The sequence below is a fragment of the Nycticebus coucang genome, chromosome 3 (assembly GCF_027406575.1).
Source record: "Nycticebus coucang isolate mNycCou1 chromosome 3, mNycCou1.pri, whole genome shotgun sequence".
Lineage (NCBI taxonomy): Eukaryota > Metazoa > Chordata > Mammalia > Primates > Lorisidae > Nycticebus > Nycticebus coucang.
Window position 1 is genome coordinate 130,999,467 of NC_069782.1, and position 6,190 is coordinate 131,005,656.

General features: G+C 44.0%; 1 pseudogene; it reads left to right on the forward strand.

Moving 5' to 3' along the window:
• The first annotated feature begins 3,390 nt into the window (after positions 1-3,390).
• On the forward strand, positions 3,391-5,299 carry LOC128580776 (eukaryotic translation initiation factor 4H-like; annotated as a pseudogene).
• The last annotated feature ends 891 nt before the right edge of the window (positions 5,300-6,190 follow it).

The following is a 6,190-nucleotide window of genomic DNA, read 5'->3' on the forward strand; positions in this document are numbered from 1 at the left end:
TTCAGGATCCTCAATTACACGAAGTATTGAAGAAATGGGAGACAATTTGCATCAGCATTTGCAAAACTCCACAAAAAAACTTTCCTATTTTTCCTTGGCACTTGACGAAAGTAATGATATTCGTGATTCTGGGCAACTTCTAATTTTTATTCGTGGGACAAATGACTATTTCAAAGTCACAGAAGAGCTTGCTGCATGGCAAAGCATTAAAGGAACAACTACAGGAGAGGATATCTATGAAAAGTTTTGTCAAACTGTGAATAGTTTGGAGCTGGACTTGGCAAAACTAGCCAGTGTGACAACTGATGGTGCTCCTGGCATGGTGGGGTCTAAGAAAGGAGTAATTGCTCGCATTAACCAAGAGATGGACAAAAATAACCATTCTCGTCCAATAGCTACACACTTCTTCATCCACCAACAAGAGCTGTGTAGTAAATCACTGAAGTGGGACTCTGTTTGAAAACTGTGGTATCTTGTGTTGACTTCATTAGAGCTAATGCACTAAACCACAATTTCAGGAATTTCTGTTTGAGCTAAATGTTGCCTGTGAAGATGTTCCGTACCACACAGAAGTCCATTGGCTGAGTCAAGAGAGAGTTTTGAAACATTTTTATGACTTACTTCCACAGATTATAGCTTTTCTGCTTTCAAAAAAACAAAGAAGTGGGAGGCGCCTGTGGCTCAGTGAGTAGGGCACTGGCCCCATATGCCGAGGGTGGCGGGTTCAAACCCAGCCCCGGCCAAACTGCAACAAAAAAATAGCCGGGCGTTATGGCGGGCGCCTGTAGTCCCAGCTACTCGGGAGGCTGAGGCAAGAGAATCACGTAAGCCCAAGAGCTGGAGGTTGCTGTGAGCCGTGTGACGCCACGGCACTCTACCGAGGCCAGTAAAGTGAGACTGTCTCTACAAAAAAAAATTAAAAAAAAAAAAAAAAAAGAAGTACCAGAGCTCAATGATGCAAAATGGAAATGGCATCTTGCCTTTCTGAGAGATGTAACAGAGCTACTCAACAGTTTCAATGTGCAACTTCAAGGAAAGGGGAAGCTCATCTGTGATATGCAATCATATGTGAAAGCATTTGAAGTAAAATTAGGCCTCCTCATCAAACAAGTGAAGGAGGAAAATTTCTGCCATCTCCCCGCAACTCAAAATCTGTTAGTGGAAAATCCATTGGTTGCATTCCCAAATAAAACATGTGTGGATTCACTGGAAAAGTTGCAAAAGGAGTTCCAATTTAGATTTAAAGAGCTTCATCTCCATGAACAGGACATACAGCTTTTCTGTAACCCATTTTCTATTGACATTGAAAATGTGGATACGATTTACCAAATGGAACTGGGTGAACTGCAAAATTGTGACTCTCTGAAATACGCATTCAAGTCAACCAGCTCTGTAATCGTGCCTGTTCCTGCACCTAATTTTTATGCATCTCTCCCTTCTGAGACATATCCTAATCTCAGGAACCATGCACTCAAAATGGCAACCATCTTTGGCAGCACTTATGTCTGTGAACAGACTTTTTCCAGAATGAAACATCTGAAACCTCCAACCAGATCTAGACAAACTGATGCACACTTGCATCACTTATTACGACTATCAGTGACAAATATGGAACCAGACATTGACCATCTCATTAGCCAAAAGCAGACCCATAGTTCCCATTGAAATACTGGTAAGTTTGTTGATTTAACTTTACTTGTTCTTCATTTTAAATATTGTATTTGTTCCCATTTTGTTTTTTTACTTCAAAATAAGATATGTGCAGTATGCATAGGAATTTGTTCATAGTTTTTTTTTTGTTTTTTTTTTTAACTATAGTCCAGCCCTCCAACAGTCTGAGGGACAGTGAATTGGCCCCCTGTTTAAAAAGTTTGAGGACCCCTGATCTTGAGCAACTTCTCTCCCTTCTCTAAGCCTGTTTCTTCTTCTGTAAAATGAAAGGCTGAGGGGTAGAGCAGATCATGGATACTTAACTTACATAGATGGACTGCAGAGATACAAAAATACATGAGGGAACATTGTATTTTTCTTTCTTTTCTTTCTTATTTCTTTTTTTTTGCTTCTAGATAGTGGGCCCACAGCTTTCACCAGATCTTTAATGTGATGACGGAAAGAAACACAAGGACCCAGGGAGCAAATAGGTCTGTTATGATATCAACAGCAAATAGGTCTGTTATGACAAACAACAGACTCTGAAATTGAGCTTTTGCTTCTTGGGTACCATACCTCTCTCCCTTGATCTGGTAAATGTGGACAGTGAGGGAAGGCCTGATCCTTCTCCTATGGAGGGTAAAGTTTAGTCCCACATAATGGTACCCCAGGGAAAGGATGGAAGGAACCTACCATTGGTGGCCCCTCTCTAGAAGCAGAACAAAGAAAAAGTGGGAACACACAGGAAGTCTCTTATCACCCTTTGTGCTACCTGCCCTATAGAGATCTACCCTGGGACCACTCCATCTGATTCCCCCATCATTCCTGGCTGGGGTATGGACACAAATGTATAGTTATTCAGGAGGCATGGTTGGGATGATTACACAGGAAATTTAATTAGAAATTACCAGCCTGGGGGCGGCGCCTGTGGCTCAGTTGGTAAGACACCCGCCCCATATACCGAGGGTGGCGGGTTCAAACCCGGCCCGGCTGAACTGCAACCAAAAAATAGCTGGGCGTTGTGGTAGGCACCTGTAGTCCCAGCTACTCGGGAGGCTGAGGCAAGAGAATCGCTTAAGCCCAGGAGTTGGAGGTTGCTGTGAGCTGTGTGAGGCCACGGCACTCTACCAAGGGCCATAAAGTGAGACTCTGTCTCTACAAAAAAAAAATAAAATAAATAAAAAATAAAAATAAAAAAAAAGCCAGGCGCTGTGGCGGGTACCTGTAGTCCCAGCTGCTCCGGAGGCTGAGGCAAGAGAATTGCGTAAGCTCAAAGAGTTAGAGGTTGCTGTGAGCCGTGTGACGCCACAGCACTCTACCCGAGGGCGGTACAGTGAGACTCTGTCTCTACAAAAAAAAAAAAAAGAAATTACCAGCCTGGCTTGGCACCTGTGGTTCAAGCGGCTAAGGCGCCAGCCACATACACCTGATATAGCGGGTTGGAATCCAGCCCGGCCTGCCAAACAACAATGACGGCTGCAACCAAAAAATAGCCGGGCGTTGTGGCGGGCGCCTGTAGTCCCAGCTACTTGGGAGGCGGAGGCAGGAGAATCGCTTGAGCCCAGGAGTTGGAGGTTGCTGTGAGCTGTGATGCCACAGCACTCTACCCAGGGCGACAGCTTGAAGCTCTGTCTCAAAAAAAAAAAAAAAAAAAGAAAAGAAAAGAAAAGAAAGAAAGAGAGAGAGTAAGAAAGGAAAAGGAGTTACCAGCCTGGGTTCCTCTTGCAATAGAGATAGCAAATGGCGGGCATGGATACCTACGACGATCGTGCTTCGGCGGCAGCAGAGGGTTCCGCGGCAGCAGAGGGTTCCGCGGCAGTGCTGGTGGCCTTGGCTCCCGTAGCCAGAAGGAGCTGCCCACAGAGCCCCCCCTACATGGTGTATGTGGGAAATCTACCTTTTAATATGGTTCAGGGAGACATAGATGCTATCTTTAAGGATCTCAGCATAAGGAGTGTACGGCTAGTCAGAGACAAAGACACAGACAAATTTAAAGGATTCTGCTATGTAGACTTTGATGAGGTGGATTCCCTTAAGGAAGCTTTGACATATGATGGTGCCCTGTTGGGTGATCGGTCACTTTGTGTGGATATTGCAGAAGGCAGAAAACAAGATTAAGGTGACTTTGGATTCAGAAAGGTGGACCAGATGACAGAGGCTTCAGGGATGACTTCTTAGGAGGCGGGGGAGGCAGTCGCCCAAGTGACCGGAGAACAGACCCTCTAATGGACAGTCATTTCAGAGATGGCCCTCCCCTTCCTGGATCCAACATGGATTTCAGAGAACCAACAGAAGAGGAAAGAGCTGAGACCACGACTCCAGCTTACATCTTGAACAGTTGCAACGCCCCTCAATCAAGTAGCCAATCCCAACTCTGCCATCTTAGGGGGAGCCAGGCCCAGAGAGGAAGTCCTTTACAAGGAGCAAGAATGAGCCTGCAGCTGGGAGGGAATGGGGTGTGGAGGGTTAGAGCAAGACCTCAGCCTGGTGATCCCCCCTGGGCGGCAGTCCTGCAGTTACCATTCCTGCGCCTGACATTGTCCTCCTTTCTTACAATGGAAACACAGAGCTTGTGAATGCATGTCAGCTATTAACAAGTGGTTTTTAGTACATTCTTGGCTTTGCTGTATCTAGTGCCTGTTTGTACTTTTTTTTCCCCTACTGCTTCCCAATTTTCCTTCTGTTCTTTTGCCTTCTTGTTCCTAGTTTTCCTTACAGCACAGGAGTTTCTCTGGAGGATGGAAGCCAGCCACCATGTGGGAGCTGTTGGGGTTAAGGTGCTGCTTCATTTTTCTCCTTCGCTTTCTCTTTTTACTTTAGACACACTGGCCAAACCCTAGGCATCTCCTTTGATTTTTCTCAGTCTTCCTTTTCTGACCTGCATGTTGAGTTCTGTATTGCTGTGACTTCCAAGGGGATAGTGTCTGGGGGGTGGGGGTGGGGGAACAGAAGTCACTGACAAATTGAACTGCATTTTGTTTTTATTCTGCTGTGATTGACATACAGTATTTGAGGCACCTTGTTTTCAAAACAATGATAAAAATATCTGTTGATCTTTGCAGATTCCTTCCCATTCCTATTTATAGGTAGTCCTGTCTGTTACCCCCTCCCCAAACGGACTCTTCAGGAAAATAAGCTCACATTTCAAACAGTGGAACCTGAAAGGGTCATTATGAGCTATTGGCAAGGAATCCACAGAGAAGGTAAAACTGAGAATATAAGACTGAATGCTTTTATTTGCTCATGCATTTTTGGTACTGCTCTTTTGATCCTGTCCAAACTGCCTCACTCCTTTTCATGGGGTGTTAAGATGTTCCTCTCTGGCTGGGTGCAGCAAACTGCCAGCTTGTTTTTTTTTGGCTGGGCTGAGGTGCTTTGGGGATTGAAGCGGGTGGTGCTTCCACTACGCTAGGCAAACTTTACAGCACCGGCATTGCTTTTCTCCAAATCTTCGTTTGTGTATTTTGTGTTTGTTTCCTAGTATAGGTAACATGAGATACTGTGCTTCCCACTGCCCCTTATATTCATAGTGAAAATGGGCCTAGAATCTGGCACTTTATTTCACTTAATGAATTGAAAATTTTACTATGCGGAGCAGTCAAGAACCTTAAATTAACTATAGATGACAATAAATGTCTAGGTTTGCTGCCTCATCCTTCAGACAAAGTTTTGCTATTTCTATGCAGAGTGTCTAGTACTTACTTGGGTATAGGAGGTTAGGCTTTTATTTTAGGCTTGCACACCTGTGTGTGAACAAAGGAAAAAAAATTTTAGCATCAGTGTGTCCCATTGGGAGCAGTTCAGGGGTAGCTAGCCGAGCCCCAGGGGAAAATGCCCCCCTAACATGACAACTGCAAGGCCCAGGGTGGCCTGGCTTGCAGAGCATAGTATGCTTAGGTAATAGTTGGTCACTAGCTGTCATCCTTGGCTTCTCTTACTGCATCTTTGTTACAAGGTCTCAGCAATCTACAGAACTCTCAAACCTTTCCTTCCTTCTCCCTGTCAGCTTCTCTGCTTCTGAGATAAGAACCACTTGTGTAATACCAATACTTAAGAAAGACATGCATTATGTGGTTGTAATCAAACCTGATGCTTTCAGATGACCTACTCACATCTTCAATGTGGAAAAGATAAAGAACAAAACAAATTCATCTAAACTTCTGGGCAATCCAGTTGACTTTTAATGTAAGAATGGAATTCCAAACACTTAACACATTCAGCTATATGACAGAAAGTAAATCTATGGATATGGTATTTTGTGAATGATCTTTTAAATAAAAGAAAACCTTACATAATAAAAATAAAAGAAAGAAAAAAAAAGAAGAAATTACCAGCCTGAGCAAGAGCAAGACGCTATCTCTAAAAGTAGCCAGGCATTGTGGTGGGTGCCTATAGTCCCAGCTACTCAGGAGGCTGAGGCAAGAGGATTGCTTAAGCCCAAGAGTTTGAGGTTGCTATGAACTATGATGCCGTGGCACTCTACCAAGGGGAAAAAGTAAGACTCTGTCTCAAAAAAAAAAAAAAAAGAAAGAAAAAGAAA